The sequence below is a fragment of the Camelus bactrianus genome, chromosome 15, assembly GCF_048773025.1.
Source record: "Camelus bactrianus isolate YW-2024 breed Bactrian camel chromosome 15, ASM4877302v1, whole genome shotgun sequence".
Taxonomy (NCBI): domain Eukaryota; kingdom Metazoa; phylum Chordata; class Mammalia; order Artiodactyla; family Camelidae; genus Camelus; species Camelus bactrianus.
In genome coordinates this window covers 49,685,971-49,704,910 of record NC_133553.1, presented here as the reverse complement: position 1 = coordinate 49,704,910, position 18,940 = coordinate 49,685,971, and the positions used below count along the sequence as shown (strand labels likewise).

Sequence of the window (18,940 nt, the reverse complement as noted above, 5' to 3'; positions counted from 1 at the left end):
TCTGAAGGAATTAGCACTGTTTCATTCGTGATCTGATGAGCTTACTTGATATTTACCTGACTGAAACTAGCAGGCTGAAAGATACCATCAATTTCATCCCTCATTCTCAGGTGTTGTTGTGGGTTGTAACTTTTGATAGCATTGGAACTTGTTGGGTTATGAGGAGAAAAAGATCAGGAAGTCCTTGGATGTCAACTTGTGTGAATATTTTTTTCCATAAAAGCTGCCTGTTTTCATTCAGGCACAACCCAATTTCATTTAGCTGCTAGAACCAGAAGTTCCTGTTGCATGATATGGCTGTAGTTTAATGATGTAGACCTCTGAAATGTAAAATTTGATTCCTGTAAATTTATAAATGACTAGCCATAGGTGCTACTGGTAAGCAGTGATACACCTTGGTTTATTTTTTAAAAAAATATTCTAATCACAGAAACTTGATTCACGTAAGCATCCGTGAAAACCAATCACTGCTTGAATTATCCTTACCTGTTTTTCACGTCTGTGAACATATTGGATGTTGCATAGCCCAGGATGTGGATGCACATAGAAGAGTCCTAAGAGAGAGATTTGAAAAAGCTGTACTTTTAACATATACAAGGAGATGCAGTTTGAAAAGACCAAATCTAACCATGCTTAGCGGTGGGAGGGATTGATTGCCTCCTAGAGAACAACTTTTACTTTTTACGAATATGTCGTATAACCCAGAACTGTGGTAAGCTCTGTGAGCATAATAAAATATTAATAATAATAATTATTATTGTACTACCAATAGGCATTTTCTGAGCTCTTATTTTGTGCCTGATGCTACCCTAAGAGCTTTACAGGGATCTCCACAGTATAGGTAATAATTACCTACATTTTTCAGGCCAGGAAACTAAGGTTCAGAGCAGGTAAGTTTCTTCAGCAAGGTCTCACAGCTAACAAGTGTTAAAGCCTAGAGCCTGACCAAAGAAGTCTGATTTCAGAGTCTTGTGTGCTCTTAGCCCCCATATCATACAGTGTCCCAGTAGAAATGTTTGTTAGAAGATTGGGTAAACCCTCAAGTTTGTTACAAACTAAAACAACTTTTAGAAATGTATAATTGACTGTGATGAATGAGGTATTAAATTGTGTGGCACAGTTACACCCATCTGAGTTCAAAAGAGAGTGGTATGAGTGAGAGATTGAGTAGATAAGGAAAATACACAGAAGAGTAAGAGTGTGAGAGACTTGAGGGATAATTATGACTTGGACTGTTGGTGGGTAGAGAATGCGTTTCAGGTTGGGGAGAAATATGGTGAAAAAACATAATAAGATATCACAGTATGTTGCCTAAAACCACCTTCTGGTGATTGGAACTGGGGCAGAGGCAGAATCACACCCCCAGCCATCCACACGGTTTCCTCGCTTTCACTATGAGCAGGTCACCCCGCCATCAGCCTCTGGGCCCTGCTCTGTCTATAATCGTGCCAAGGACTAGGAAAAGGAAAGGGAATCCAAGGATCTCTAGCAGAATCTGGAATCTAGCTAAAGAGCCCTTTAGGGTATCCTATAAAAACATGAGAGTTTCTACAGCGAACACCCAAGTTCAGCTGAGCCTCATTGTCTTCTGACAGTTCAGTTTGGGTGAGGCAACGTTTTGTGTGTGAAGCTTGGGTGGATTGCCTTCACCTAAAATTACTGTTTCGGATTGAACTGTACTTCAGATTAACATCCTTAATACTTAAGTGTTAATGGGTAGTTAATGCATTTTAGAACTCATCTCTTTTTTTTAAAGTATCATTGGCTTATAGCATTATATTAATTTCAGGTACAACATAGTGATTCAGTATTTCTGCAGATTATATTCCATTATAAGTTATTACGAGATAATGGCTATAACTCACTGTGCTATGCAATATATCCTTGTTGCTGATCTATTTTATACGTATCTTTTAAATTGGTCTTCCAGCCACAGAAACCACTAAAGCTAAAACAAGTCAGCTGGTCTTCCATGTGACATCTAATTGGCAGCTACTGAGTCAAAACAATGAGGCTTCACTCATGGCGTTGTCTCTAGAGGTTTGGGATAGATACCACTGCTCTTCCTGACAGGGCATTTCCTACATCACTCTCTTCCACAGCCTGGGGCACGTGGCAGTGTCTTCTTGAGGTGTAATCCCTCACACTTTATTTCCTCCTGACACAGTAGGGGGTAGAAGGATACGGGCACTGTCAGCGTGTAAATCAAAACACACTTCACTTGGAGAGCTTTGGGATGGTTCATAGTTTCTGTCCATGTCTGAATTACAATCTATTTAGAATGCCCTGCTCTTCCTACTCCTGAAATGAAATTGTGACAAAGTATCATAGATGTTGAGTTAAATCACCATATTTCAGGTAGGTGAGCTTTGCAGAGTTGCTGGAAAGAGAAGGGCATCCCCATGTTCGTTGTCACCACCTCTCTCTTTAACCCGTGTGAGCTTTCCTTAACTGTGTCTTGGACTTTCTGCTCTATAGCATGTGGTATAAAATCTTAACTGTGATTTCATTTATGGCTCATAACGTTCTTATTTTCAGTCTAGGATGTAATCCCTCTTAGGATGATCAGTCCTGGGGGAAATACTACTAACACTATGTCTGAAGTCATAGAAGAAATTTTGGGGTGTTAGGACTGGAGGAATCCTGGAAGTCATTCTCCAAATCCAACCTCTTTATTTTGGAAATGGGGAAACAGACCTTAAAAAGTTATTTGTCCCAACCAAGAGCAATGAAAGGGTAACAATATTAGAGGACAGAATATTGTCAGATAAGTTATAATATTTGAATGGCTGGCTCTGTTCCGTTGTAAAACAGTGGCACTCAAGATACAAAAATAGGGATGGCTTACCACTCTCACTAATTCACATCTTTATTCTTTAAAGATTAAAGTAAAAAAAAAAAAAAAAAGCTCCACATAATGAAACAACCCATAATCTACTGTAGCAGTTAGTAGTTAGGGCTTTCCTTGTATGGAATTTGAAAAAGCTCATTTGAAATGAGACTTGATTTGCATATAAAGCAACCAGCTCTCATTGAGAAATTTATTTATTTTAGTGATGATCAAATTTTGAAGTAAAATTATTTCAACACAATTTGGCCAAACCTAACCTAAACTTCATATAATACTTTGTTCAAACTGAGAAAGAGCTTTCAACTGCCAAGAATTTATGATAAGGGGATCAAAGTAGTTTTTTAAAAATTATATTTTCATCATTAATAAATTCATAAATAAAACCTTTGGAGAAATGTTCGAGGTTACTGAAAATGACTTTCGAGGATATAAATTTGAGAAAAGTTAAAGGAAAAATTGTAAATAATAGATTACTATCACGTATAGCCCACATCTATGAAATTCCTAGAGGTTAACAGGTCTTTAAAAATAAGCTTTTTCAATCTGATTTTTACGAAAGCAATACTAGTCATTCTCAGGCACAAACATTTGTTTATATTCTTTTCATTTTTTATACCATTCACTAAAACCTGAAATATATGTTGCTAGATAAGAATTAATGATCATTTAAAATTAGACTTAATTTTCCTAACAAGCAGTTTTTGAGTGACTGCTACAGCAGGAGAGAGAATTAGAGGTCGCCATAGAAAGTTCAGCCATGGTGTCCAAGTGAGATACTCGGAGTCTGTCTGAGGACACCTGCAGCGCTGTCCATTCACCTTAGACTGCTTGGAAAGCATTTTTCTATATAAAAGTATCACAATTGATTCCTAAGGTGCTCATTAGAGGTTTTTGTCTTGTTTGTTTAATAATCAAAGATAATGGAAAACTCACAATACGTGCTTCCATCCCAATGTTTTGACCACGAGGGCTTCTGTAGTAAACGACTTAGAAGGAAGGGTCATGCTGCCCTCTCATTAATCTTGCCTCAGGATCTGCTTCTGCTATTACGCATTTCTTCGTCTCTTTGTGCCTCCAAAGTGCTTTGAAACACCTGTTTCCCTCCTGCAGCGTGAAGATTATTCAACAGAGCTTGTTAGTAGGGGAATGAAACTGAGGAGGGAGGAAAGAATTGTTTTTGATAAAGGACCTCGAATGCTGTATTTGAAGTTTGTCTTTAGCCTTGTGTACTTGCTGGAGGTTTTACAAAGAGTTGTGCGAGCAGAGACACTGCATTTGCGAGGAAATTTAGAATTCTACCACTAAATGCTTGGGATGAGCCTAAGGATTGATTCTAGAAAAAATAAATAAGTGAAATGCTAGGGGGAATTAAATCCCTCCTGAAATTTTGTCAACCTAATTAGATCAGCACAGCCTTTAATTACACTGAGAAACTTTTAGCACTAAAAATTTGGAAGATGCTATGAGGTGGATGAGGTTCAGAAAATATTCTCTTATGTAAGCATTTTCACCCACCGTGAAAAAATAGTTGATTCCTACACGTTATCAGCGTGGTCCCCTCTGCCATTTGCGGGGGTGATATTGCTGTAATTCCCACAACGTACCAGTATCAGCACTGGGGAAAGAGGTGCCATATTTTCTTCATGCAGACACCCTTTAATTCCTATTTTTCTTCTTTGGACAAAAGAGGACTCTAGAGGACTCTGAAGGCCTCACAGTTTATCCCCTCTATGGTAGAACCAGTTCATTAGATGTGGGTTCTCAGGTGTCTGTTCTGTCTTATTTCATTACTCAGAGGGTAGAGTGCCTGTCATTTACATGAAAGAACAAAAATCCATGGCATAATTTGCATTTCAAGTTATTTTTCCAATTTTGAAACAAAAAGCTTTATGACCTGTTGGAGAAATTGGACCTGGAGGGAACTTTGGAGGATAAGGAGATCTTCACCGATGTCTATAAATCATGCAATTTGAGAAGAGGGAGGACTTCTTTAGGGAGGATCTCCTCATAGGGTCTGCAAAGTCATGATTAAACACAGTTCTCCCAGGTTTTCATTTTTTCCAGACTCTTCCTTGTCAGGGTACCTGATGCCCATAGATAGTGTCTGTCTTTCCTCTCCTGTTACATTGTCACAGTCTATATATGGGTCGGTGACATTTTATAATGCATTTATGTTAACCTTTCCACATGCCTCATTCATTCTTTTGGGAAGAGGATTGCTTTTTGCATTCCCATCTCACTTCTTCCTAAACATTTTCCATACAGATCCCCATATTTTGTCTCACCATATTATTATATAGCTAAAGATGATAGATTCTACCTTAATTATCTTTATTTAAAAAAAGTCTTCAATTTCGTGAACCATTTTAAGATAGATTTTGCTAATGCCGCCAAAATAATAGACTGTACAGAAGTACAGAGGGATTCCTGTAACATGGGGATTCACACCTTGGCTCTGGGCTGTTTTCCTAGTGGGCCAGGTCTTGGTTAAGTGACTTGTTAAGATCACTTAGTTTAGCCCAGCTGAAGAGGAGGCAAATTGACTTACGGTGTTTTGGGCAAAAGTTCTGGTCTAGGCAGAAAATAAATTTTCTCCACTTGATTTAAAACACAGGAGATGGCAGTTTGCTTTTAAAAATTTAACGAGAAAGCAAGATGGAGTTTGTGGGAATGTCAAAGAATTTGACAAATTCTCATGTGCCATTAACCTGATTTATTATAAGCCCTGCCTAATTTCTTTCAGATCTTGGAAATACAGAAATGTGCTTCGACTCTTTTGCTGTAATAAATTGTCAGCACTAAAATGCAAACAGAGATCAATTACCCTTGCCTCTTTTCATTTTCACGGCAGCAGGCCACAGCTTCTTTTAACTCTTTTAACTTCTTTTAACCTCTTTCCTTTTTGAGGATGTCTTCCCAAGAACCAGTGTGAAGATAATAGTAATAATAATGATATCTTCATTATGCAAATGAGGCCCCTGAAATCTCAGCAGAACACGTGTCTGAGTGGTGAGGTTGCACCCTGCCCTTGATTTTGCATCCGTAAGTTGGGTACTTCTCCTAGTTAAAGCACATTGCCTGAATGAGCTCATCCCAGCATACTCCATGATATAAACTCTGTGGTACCTAATTGTGGTGAGGATTATACTAGGCATTATAAAAAGGGATGGTAAAAGTCAGAGCTATTGCTGCAACGATCAGGGAGCTGATATATATTCCAGAGTAGTGATAATATATTAAGCATTTTCTATTTCTCATGTAATATCTGCAACATCCAGTGAGTTACCCGATAGTCTTGTGCCAAGGGGCATCAGCAGTACAGCAAACATAACAGTTTACTCTTAAAACATAAATTAATGTAACTGTGTGAAACCATTTGATATTAGTGCTTCAAACATAGCAGCCAGGGAGACATGGGAGGAGAGAAGCAATTTTTATACGTGACACGGCATTTTGTCTTTGGTACTGCTTTTATTGTTAAATTGCATAGGGGGGTACACTTACCATTTTTTTCCAGTCCTTTATATGTTCAAAAGTAACTCTCTGAGCATGACAGAAATTACACACTAGTACTATCCCTGTTTGACAAATGAGGACCTGGGGACAGCAGAAGTTAAGTAACTGACCTAAAGAATTTGCCACGATCTGAACCTTAACTAATCGGGCCACAGAGTCCTTTTATTTAACCGCTACTCTGTGTTGCTTCCTTTACTCATAATGTAATCTTGCTTCTCTTTTTCTAATCTCAATATTTTTATTAAGGTATAATGAAATGAAGTGAACTTTACAGGAACCTTGAAGAGAAAGAAAACACAAAATTGCAGCCTAGATCGCTAGGATGCTGGAGAAGGGGGTGTCTAAGTGGGAGAAGGGAGGAGGGTGCAGGGAGTATTTCTCTGGTGCCCAGTTATACCTGAGCTTCCAGTGGGAATTTTTGCTTCCACTCTTCTAACTGGTATGGACTTGAACTCTTCTCACCTCTCTAAGTCTTCATACCCTTCCTCCTCTAAGTGTGTAAATAAGATAATAATGCCTGTCATAAATTCTGTACTCTGCAGCCAACCGTATGCCATCCAACGGGTTGCGCACACACACAAAAAAAACCCCCCACACATTTGGAAGTACTTTTTAGATTCCTATAAAGTATTGACTTCATGGATTGCTACAAGTAAGTTTGCTTCTTTGCAATGTAGCCTTGGGGACAAGGGAAATAAGCAATTGGGGCAGAAACCAGGCTTTTTGCCATAGACACTCCTCTTGTAGATTGGGTTCAGGGAGTCCCATCTGCTCAGGTCCCTGAGGAAGTGGAACTCGGCTCTTTCGTCTACAAAGCATCTGATGAGTCCTTGTCTGGAATTCAGCTTTTTGAACGTAGCAACCTCCCTTCCAGGGGAGCCACAGATTTTTATTTCTCATCATTTTCAGCAGATGCCCCATAGCCTGGAACTGTATCAGCAGTTGGCATAATGCACTGTAGTGCTTTCAAATATCAGGCTAGCATAGCCTGGCTTGGTAGGGGGTCCAGTGACATTTTAATTCTGAGGAATTGATGCATTTTATAGAATATAGTATTTTCTAGCCCAGCAGAAAGTAATAATGAATAATATCTAAGACTAAAACATTTCTTCTTAATTTCAGCATCCACTAGTGTATCTTGTTTAAATTGTTCCATTCACTTATGTATGTGTGTGTGCATTCAATGAGCCAACATTAATCAATACCTACTGTGTGCTAGACTCTGTACTAGACACTGGGGACACAAAGATAAATAAGACAACACACTTAGGAATCTGGGAAGCAGAACCTGACAAGGAGATAGAAAATTACAATACAAGTTCCTTAAATAAGGTATGGAAAATTGCTCTAAAAATACAGCAGAAGATGTGACTAATTCTGCCAGAGAAAATTTGTAATGCTTTCAAAGAGAAGGTGACAAAGTAATCTGAGTTATCCTCTCCGTCTCTCTTTCCTCAGCTCTATAATGGGCAGGATATTATATGGGATTGAAGCACAATGAATTCGTTCTGCTCTCAGAATTGGAAAAGAATAGGAAAGATAAAAAGACATAAAGGATTAGAAAACACACTTCAAAGAAAAAGAAAAGTAAAAGCTCCATATAAATGCAAGCTTGTGCTTTAGCAAGTTTGAGCCATATTTTAAAAATCTGATATCCACCCAAAATAAAGTGACTATTTCGGTTTTCATCTTAATTTCTGTTATGAGATGATATACTCTTGTCTTAGTTCTTTGGATCAAGTGCTGTGTTTGGAAGAAAATTATTCCTGTGCATGGTAATTGGTCTGTTTTTTTCAGGAGAATCAACACGATTGAAACACGCTTAAAACAAATTAATTACTTTAAAATGAAAATAATTCTGTTATCATTCAGAAGCATGTGATTTTAAATAATAGGAAAATTAGATTTTTATCTTTGTTGAGCAAATATTCTGCACACAGAAAAATTGGTGACTGTGAGTGTTCAGTTTAGTTTCATGTGTATTGCATGACTATGAACTATGTACCAGGGTCTGTGTGAAGTAACAGGATATAAGATAATTAGGTTGACATAGGTCATCTAAACAAGGTCATGATAAATGAATTGTCCATCAAACATGTATTTGTTTGAGCCTAAGTTTCTAAACATGAATCGAATGGGGATGAGAGTAACCAGTTATATATTGGCATTTCATGAAATTAGTTAAAAGGAGTGGCTTTAGAATCAGATAGACCTGGGTTCCAATCCTGGTTTCCCAGACTCAGTAGCTGTGTGACCTGAGAAGAGTAATTTAATATTTTTGTGCTTCATTTTCCTTCCCTCTAAAGGAGTAAGTGAAACTATGTAATTGAAGCAGTCAACATGGTGCCTGTGATACTGTAATATTTCAGTAAATGGTGAGTGTTAACTACAGTTAGATTGCAGGTAGGAATGGGACCTATAGCATATCTGTTTCATGGACGTATGACCTGTGTAGTCACCCAGGGCCCTACACATGGAAGGACCCTGCTCTTGGGTTAATATCTTCCTGTTGCCATCTTGAAATTCTTAATAACTTTGGAACAAAGGGGGGGCCCCTCATTTACACTTCTGCATTGGACCCTGCAAAGTGTAAGGATTGTCCTGATTGCAGACGAGTTTATGAGATTTTGTACACATATCTCATTTTAGAAGTCATTTCATTTAACTTAGGTCCTATGAGCTTTGTGAGGAAATTGAATTGACTTGGAGATCACAAATTATTTATAACATCATCAAGGCCACATCACTCATACGTGAAAGAATCCAGAAGAAAGCCTCCGTTTATTGGCTCTAGCCAGTGTGCTTTCCTCTTTTGTTCTCCTGAATTATAATAGCCACCTTCCAATGTATCAAAAATTAGTAAAGATGACTGAGAAGCTCAGAATTTTTAGGAGAACACTGGTGTGTTTTTAATAATTAGGAAATCACTTAATTTTTATAGTTCAAATACATAGATTGTTTTATTTTTTAAGGATAATATCATCATCAGATTTCACGTAACATTATTTTTCAGACACAATCACTGTATTTCCTGCTTGCATTTGCCACTTGTAGATAAATCAGAGTCTCGTACGTGAGACTTAAATCTTTAAACGAGTAAATTGACCTTATTTGTTAATGTTTTCTTCCCCAAGTCCCTTAGACTAAAAGGTACGAACACCAATGATTGAATTCAATCCTTTATTAACATTACCATTAGCTATTTTTTAATAATTATTTGATTTATCATGCATCGATCAACACATTTATGTAAAATTACACAGAATTTATATAGAACAATTTCTAAACAATAGCATGTGACTAAAAGCTGTAGTTTTTAGGTAGTTTAAAAGGAAATAAAGCCCAGCAACAATCCTTAGCCCATCTAGGGATTTACTATTTGAGGCGTGGTCTGTGAACTGTCAGTGTCATCTGGGAGCTTGTTAAATGGAAAACCTCATGCTCATCCCCAGATCTACTAAATTAGAATCTACATTTTAATAAGATCCCCAGATGATTTCATATGCAAATCAAAGTTTGAAAAATCAGTGAACTAGAGCACCTCAACAACCACATTCTATTGACATCATTGACTATAAGATGCACGATCATGTTATGATTGGCATTAAACACTGCCAGTTCATCTAGGCTAGAATGCACCTCAATTGCAACAGCCGGTCTGTATTTCAGACATCAAAATATAGAACAGTGTACAACTTAGTAGCGCAGTAGTGACTCTGAGACTTACAGCCAGAGCCTCAGCATCTCAAAGTGCCAAAGAGCCTACAGAAACTCTCCCAGGCTCAGTTCCTCCCGAGCCCCTGCCTGGGCTCGGCCTTTTCCCAGCGGTGGACATCAGGTTTTTTGCATCCGATTATACTGAGGGCAGATAAACCACCAGGAAGCATGCAAGGCCAATCCTCCAACAGTCTAAATTTAGAGGCAAATACAGTCTTGGGACGAGTTGTACTTACTAACTAAGCAATAAGCTTTTGCTTCGGAAATAGTTGGAACTAAGCCTATGACCATTAAAGTAAAGCATCTGTGTGTTTTAATAACAATTTTAAACTAGGTCTCTTAACCTTTATTTGATTTTTAGAGTACTGCTTTCATAGCAAAATTTGTTAACTTGCAAAAGTGCTGAAAATCACTGTGTGCAGGTTTACTTGAGTTAATTATAATTTTTTCATGGTGATATTCTTATGCTGAGTTTTCCATATACTCTCTACATTTTTTTAGGCCTTGGTTTATTCAGGATTCTTTTACTTTACCACAATTTGCTAACTTAAACAGATTTCTATGTATTTATTTACATTTTAACAACTTTGTAACATAATGGGTTATGCCCTAAAGGAAGTAAACTCTTCTTTGGATATAAATTAGACAGTTGGGGATTTGAGGCATTAAGGAACCATTCAGGGAAATGCTGCTTCTGCACCATGAATTTTAATAAGAGCCCCCTAGAGGCAGCAAAGAAGTATGGCACCTCTCTAAACTGAAGCACACAGCCTGAAATTTTCTTGGTGATTAAATGAACACAGAGATGCCTTTAACTGACATAAATGGGAAAACCATTAACCCCGGGAGGGGTGCGAAGTGTATGCTTATGTAATGTTTATAAAAAGATAACCTTGCCTGAAGTAAAGTGGCTGCAGACTTTGCCATGGGAGAAGGAAGTATCACAGACCTGCTCAAAAGTTCGCCAGGACACCAGAATGTTATGGCATTTTACCTTTCCCCACTATCTTCCTCTAAGTTCAACTTGTAATTAGTGGCTGTTCTTGAAAATATTTTCAAACTAAACTTCTTTTGCTTTATTAGATTAGAATAATACTGAGAATGCCACCACCTACCTCCATCTACCACCCAGGGAAATGCAGCCTTTTTTCATTTCATCCAACTTTGCTTGCACTTGTAATAAACTCTTTCTTTCTGTCCTGGAAATACACATAACACAGGAAGCAATTAAATTTGAAGTTACCCAGAAGTGTAGTTTACATACTAGGAAAGGTTTTAATATTCATATTAGTTTTTTTTTAAGTACTGTAGTACTTATAATTGAGTAACGATCCTTCAAAATGTGTTCATTTATTCACCAAGCCCTCAGTAAGTGCCAGCTATGTCTCCTGCATGAAGGAGATGTTGGATTTACAAATAGGGATGATTTGCATTGCCTTGGCTAGATTCTGAAGACACATAAGCATACAAATGAACCCTAATGCTTTCAATTCAACAACAACAAAAATGTATTAAATGATCTCCATGAAATGAGACTGTGCTAGATGCTAAGTAAGAATAGAAAAAGAATCAGACTTGGTACAGAAGAAACAAACACAAAGGTCATTAGGTCCCCTTGCTCTGCTTTTCCACCTCACCTTGGGCTTATCTCTGTCACAGTACTCATTGCTACTGTAATTGTACCAGTGTTTGATCATCTAGGGCTTCTCAAGAAGATTAAGCCCTAATATCCTAAGAGCTCCATCGTACATAATAGTGCTGGTTATGCATCATCCTTGAGAGAACTGAGAAAACGGTTACTCAAATAATTTTCTGTGTTCTGTGGTTCAGGTGAGGACTGTGGTTGAGACAAGCTGGGAGATGACTTTCTTGGTGGCAGGGACTGTCACTTTATTGCTTTAGTGCTAGAACCTGGGGCGTAGTTGGTGCTCTGGAACCCCTAAGTAGATGATTATAACTGCACTCAAGTGAGATAAGTTGTATAACAAAGATGTGGGCTGCATTCTAAGGCAATGCAGTGTATGAAGTGTCGTCAAGAAGTGTCAAAAAAAAAAAAAGTCTTTCCCAAGGAGATAATATTTGAGCTTAGTGTTGAAAGAATGGTAGTGTACCTCCATGTTTACAAGACACGAGATACAAAGTTGAAACGGAGGAAGAGTTGGAGAAAAGGCATGGTTGTAAAAGAGTAACAACCATGTTTGGGGAATGCCTGGCATCAGGCAGTGTGGCCAGGGAACGTATGTATGGAAGAGAGGTGAACAATGATGCCGGATGAAAACTGGAGGAAGTGACGTAGACAGTGGATAAAATGATGACAGGCTATGGCTGCTCCAGTGGTTGAAAGTTTTGTGTGTAAGAATCACCTGAGAGTTCATTAAACTGCAGATCCCTGTCCCCACAGCTTCTGATTTAGCAATGGACCTGCATTTTTAACAGAAATTTAAGGTGATACAGATGCAAATGATGCAAGGACTTTAACAGAGACTACTATTTTGTTATAGGGTGTCATGGATACTTCTAGAAAAGTCTGTAATAGGGCTAGGATTTAATATGAATGATCAAAAGACCCTAAGCCTCCAGATTAAAAAAAAAAAAAAATCCTGAAACAGATCAAGGGAGTGATGTTAGAGGGGAATAACCAAGAGTCCAGAGGTACATCAAAGGTAGAATCAGGTGACTTGATGAGTTTTGGAGAAGAAAGAATCAAAAATACCAACCCAAGACAAGTCTATATATTTCTACCAAAACAAAGCAATGAAACCAGATACTTTTCTTCCGAGTTCAAAGGAGGGAGGAACAAGAGCAGGGGAAGCGTGAAGGAAGGAAAAAAACTGGCTTCCTGGAATGCGGTTTTTGATCACTTGGACTGCAGGACTCTGGAAGTTGGCCAGCCCGCGTGAAGCGTGACCCAGTGAATTTCACTTAACCTCTCTTAGCGCTGGGTTTTTCATCTGTCAAGTGAGGGGATTAAGCTTTGTGTACTTTAAAGTCCATTCCTACAATAAGGTTTAAGTTCTGAACCAAAGCCCTTCCTGGGGTGGTGGTTGCAAACACAGATAAGCATTTTTCACGTAAAGCTATCTGAAAGTCCTATTCTCAGAAGCCCTCTGGCCAAAAAGGTTCTCACATTCCACGCTGAATGACCTTCATTATCCCCAAAAGATAGGAAAAGATAAGAACTTTCCCTCCCTGATCAAAACCAAGTCAAAGCAATACAACAAACAAAAACTCCTAAGATCTAAGAAAAAATTGGGTTGAAAGAGATTTCTATCTGCCTGCTTAGTTTACATTTCCTTCTTTCTTTCTTCCACCCCTACCTCCGCCCGCTGCACCCTGCTCTTAAGGAAAATTGGGCAAAGCCTCCAGAATCAGATTATCAAGAAGCAGCAGAAATGTAAGACTTTTTCTCTGCCCAGGCCCTTGAAGGCTTTCTGCGGCAACCACCTACTTTGATGCTGGGAGCTCAGCGTTCTCATTAAGTTTTATGGTTTTCAATCAAACAAGTTTCATCACTTTAAACCTGTAGCTGGTTCCACAGCCCAGTCATAGGGCATATGATCAAAACACTCAGGGTTTTAAAAAATTCAAAACACTGCTATGCTACCACGGTTGTATACCTCCCTGTATTGTAGCAAAGGTGGATTGATGGGTTCTGCACATAGTTGCCTTGTAGCTTTTTTTTTTTAAATAACAGTTTGATTCTAGGAGCGGGTGGTGCTTGTGAACAGGCAAGAGATCTCTGCCAGAGAGTAGATTTTTTGAGCATGATATTATTAGGAATTGGCGTCTAGGAAAGCTTTAGACTGGAAATTTTTAACGTGGACCAGGGAGATATCAGAGGCCAACTATGTCTTCTGTTCTTTGAAGGGAAGATTCTTATGCCAGTCTATCCCTCCTGGCTCTAGGGCTGAACTGCGTTAAAGAAGAGAAATCAATGAGAGAGGAACCACCTTTGCAGGTGTAAGCGCGGGACGAGCTGAAAGTGCCAGTGGGAGAGATGGAAGAGATTCAAAAAGTGCTTTCTCCTACCTGTGCGTTATTACAGTCTGCTTCCCTCTTCGCCAGAATCCATATCCCCTTGTATTCTATTAAGAATAGAAACTGTATCTGAACCTTCAATAATTTTATTGGGAAAAAAGGAAGGGAGGAAGGAAAGAAAGAGATAGAGAGGGGGAGAGAGCTTCTTAATAATCCTCTTTCTTAGTGGGAAAAAATAACATATCCAAAATTCAAAAATAAGAGCTATTCAACTATAAGAAGGTGCATGATGATTCAAAGAAGAAAATTCTGAATGGTGACAAAATCTTTAAAGATAAATGTAATTAAAACGTAAATACAAAGGGTATCTGTATGGAACTTGAAGAAAAAAAAATTAGGAGGCATGATTTAATCTAGCTTTCAGTAGACTTTCCCAGGATGCCAAAACCTGGTCTGAGGCAGAGGAGGGGGACGATGTTTACTCTCTCTCCCATCCATCAACTTGAGATGCTGTATTTTTCTGAGATCCCATATCCAATATAATGTATGTGGGGTTGCCTGTATTTTCTGTGCCACCTATTTGATGAATTTCCCCAATCTGGGTGAAATACAATGGAATCCGTTTAATCTTAGCATTAAGATTCCCAGCCTTTTCCATAGAGCCATGCAATTTTAAAGAAGAAGAAAAGATGGCGTCCTTTAGTTCTATTCAGCATGAAGGGAGAACTGAAGAGGCATGTTTTGGCCTTGCTGTTAACCAGTAGTAGAGCTAGGTAGAGAAATAGATCTTAGGATTCTTGCTCCAGACTCTTTCATGGTATAGCTCCCTCCACCAGCTTCCACGTGATTATTGATTCCTTCCCTAGCTTCATGGAACCACCGAGTAATGCAGGTATGGAAGATGTCATAGTTCTGTTTGATAACAACTGATTTGTGTCTGACTAACCAACGAGATAAAATTGCCTCAGAGCAAAGAAGGAGCTAAACCTGTCTTATGCAACAGTACACTTTCATGGTATTTAAATACACTCTAATCTACAATGTGCAGGCAGACCTGGCAGACACTAACTAAATTGAAGTGGTTTTTAAATCTTCCAGGTCAACACTATACAAACTCATGAAAGTCTACTTAAAATAGGTGTTAATGCACAGTAAAATTATCATGAAAATTAAAAAAAATATGTGAGGGTTAATTTCAAATTTCAGACTCTTCTCTCCATTCTTCCCATTTCTTAAGCATTTTCCAAGATGACCATTTTGGACTTTCTGAGCAACTGACTTTTCTTAGAATTAGGTTGCAGAAGTCAAGGTCATGATTTCTGAGAGCTACTCTCGTTATCACTTGAGTTAACACAAGCCTTTGGCATGCTGCATCTGACCTCATTCAAATTTCCGCTGTTTCAGTAGCATCCTAAAACCTGTGTCTAGCACACATGTGAAACCTAATATTACTCTATTTGTAGGACAGATTCGAAAGTTTAATTCTCAAATACCTAAGCATATTGGATCCTTTCAGAACTCTGATTTAGTTTACTTATAACTTCTTTCTTAGGTAGTCATGTTATCCCCAAAACATAAAACTTTAACATCAGAATAAAATACTGAGGTATATATCATAGTGGTTAGGGGGGAAAAAAAGTCTAATTACACAGATGAGGAGACTAAGGCACAGCAAGATGAAGTGGTTTCTCCCAAGTTATCATCATCATTATTATTATTTGCAACAATGTCTCTAATAAGTTGAGTAATTTTGATGCACCCAATAAAATCTTCAATTTAGTACAATAATAACCAAGTTGAAAGAAGCAGCCACAACATTACCCAATATTTCTTTTCCCTGATTTTCATTTATAGATGAACTTAGAATGTGAAAAGGCATTTTCCCATTGTCAGTTTTTTTTTTAAATGTCAGAATCTTTCATGCCATTTTTCTCTCTCTTTATTCTTACCAGAGCTTTAATGACCACCTGAGTCTACAAGCATCTCTCAAATTAACCTTGAGTTTCTTGGCTGTCATCATCTAACAGAAAAGTTTATCAAGAGCTTTTGGAGAAAGATCACACTTCAGTTATTTCTCTGGAAACTTTACTTCTAAGTAAAGTTGTGAGCTTGTGCAGGGCCCGTAAAACATGTATTCCACATTTATTTCTGTTCCTTGCCACAGAAAGCAAATCTTAATATTTTCAGTTGGGAATTTTGACCCCCCTCCTCGCTTATTTTTAGTTTCCAATCATAGCCAAACTCTGCAGATGATAATGTATCTATCACTGTGCAAATATAACTATAATAGAATTCTAGTGAGCAATTATATTATGTGTGTTCTTATCATTTTCAAAGAAAAATAGTTCACTTCAGAATTTTTTTTTAAGCTTTTCAACAATCCACTGTATTTGAGCAGTTCTTTCTTTTTGCTTTTGAAGTCAGATACATCTCTTCTAAATTATTATTTTTGTTCCTCATTTAGTCTAAAACTCTGACTAGGAAATTTGCAATATTAATTTCTCATATAAGCAATCAGTCTGCTTTCCTCCATTTAATTTTGCATCCCCCAATTTCCAATACATCTTTCTGCTTTCCTTCAATTAGGTTTATAGTTACTGAGATGACTAAAATCCACTCCACCAACTGACAAAACAATTATTCACCCTCTCCACTCTGTTTAAAATGCATTAAATTTCTATCCACAATTGGAATTATAATGCATTTTCTAGCTTCTTATAGAAAACATCAAGCCATTTCTGATGACTTCCTTTTCAAGTGCAACTGCTTCAGCCCCAGTTAGCTGGACAGATTTCTCAATCATGCATTCCCTCTTCTGATGAAGGGGTTATGACTTGGCTTCTGGGTTGTTGACTCATACAACTTTCATTGAAGCATGTTGGCTCTGAATTACTTCTCTTTCTCATTTTTCCTTATCTTAAAATTTTTCTTTCATGAAACATCTACCCCCTCATGTCTTTGGAAAAGCATGACCAAGGATGTTTTCTCAATTATACCATAATCTTTAAGTCAAGAATGTTTATTGAGTATATCGCAGTTAGCTTTGTGGGAGACAATCAGAAACTTTCCCCTGAAATAGCGTACCATCAAGCTGGGAGGTCAGATTTCAAAACATAACATATTTGCTTATGTCTTCAGTATTTAGTGATCACCTTTTAAAGGTTCATTTTATTGGGAGCCATTTGGTTTATCAATTTGTATAAGGTCTGAATCCTGCCTCTGAGTGAGCTTGTGATCTAACAGTGAGGTGGTTACTTGCATGGGTCTTGGAGGAATACTGCTTAGGACTTGGTTTTGGGATGACCTTGTGCAAGTAAGTCACATTCTCTGTCCCTCTGTTTCCTCCTTGCCTCATTTATAAAGCAGAGATATGAAAGTACTTACCGCATGAGATACTTGTGAGGTTTAAATGAGACAGGAGGGATAGAATTAGAGCTGACAAGCATGAATATGGCTGGCACTGAGATATTTTACACGTACTATTTAATCTTCATAATAAACAAGTGGAGTGATCATTATTCTCTGATTTTTCCCCCTTAAGAAAATGGCTCAGGAAAGCTAGGTGATTTGCCTGAGGCTTCATCCTATTAATATACTGAACAAAGTTTTGAACTAATTCAGTCTGATTCTAAAGCCTGTTTCAGGGCAGCAGCAGGGAGAGTGTTGGATAAAGGTGAAAAAAAATAAGTATTGTTTTAAACTCATTCATTTATTTGTTCAACAAGTTGACACAGAGGAGGTATTGAAGCTTTGGAAATGGACTTGCTCATTGAGAAAGGTAATGAGGGGAGACAGAAGGAGACTCATTCATTTATTTCTTCAAAAAATATGTGCTGAACAGTGGCATTCCACGTGTGCACTAGCTGCTGGGTAGCAAATGAGAAAACCTATTTTGTGCCTCAGAAACCTGCAGAGAGGTTCCTTTGCTGCCATGGAATGCAGGACAGGTGCTCAAGAGAAAGAGTAGGAGCCATTCACATGGAGGAAGTATTGAAAATTTGAGTGTGGACATAGCCATCTGGGAAGGTAACGAGGAGAGACGGGAAGAGAATGGAACCACCAGAACCTTGAGAATCACCCATGTGAGGAAGGAAGGGTGGGGAGAGAAGACAGGGAAGAGAAGAGGTCAGAGGGGAAGGGATGTATCCCAGAGTCTAGGACAGTAAGTTAACAGCGGGTTAGGAAGGCTACAGGAGAGGACAGCTCCCAAGGGCCTTATAGAGGAGGAAGTAGGTCCTTAAAAGCAGATTCTCGGGCTGCTGCAGCGTGTCAGAGACACTGAGGCCACTGACACACACCAGTCGAAGGTTTAAGGGATGTGGGATGGGTAGAGGATTATTCTCATCTAGGCAGCTAGGACAGAGACCAAGATCAAGCCTAGGACGGAGCCATGGCCCTCCCCCAGGCTGGTCCCTCCATATGATTTGGCTTATTAAGAACCAGGTCCTAGAAGAAATTTCCATAGACCTTGTAAAGACCTGAGGAGAAATCCAGCAGGACTCCTTCCAGACAGTCTAGGGGAATCCCGTCTGCATTGACCGGTGTCGGGCGGGGCCCCTGAAGGCTTCCACGCAGGATGGGCAGATGGGGCCTTCCTCCTAGGGAGAACCAGCGAAGTTCACCATCTGTTCCGCCAGATACAAAGCTTTTTCTTTGTAATTTTGACCTGGCCAAGCCATTTCTTCTAGTGGTCGCCATGGAATTGTTGTGAACTACACAGCATTCCAGTCCAGGCACAAAGGGAGAATGGAGAGAGCCCAGGATCTGGAGTTAGACAGATCTGCACTCCAGTCTTGAGTCTAGCACTCTCGATACATTGTACAACCTCTTTAAATGTGAGATTTTTGTGTAATGAGTGAGGATAGCAAAGGGTTATTC

At 38.6% G+C, this 18,940-nt stretch overlaps 1 protein-coding gene across 17 annotated transcripts in view; it reads left to right on the top strand.

The window, feature by feature from the left end:
* NRXN1 (neurexin 1) overlaps positions 1-18,940 on the top strand; it is a 1,021,265-nt gene that overhangs the window by 378,734 nt on the left and 623,591 nt on the right. The window lies entirely within an intron of this gene.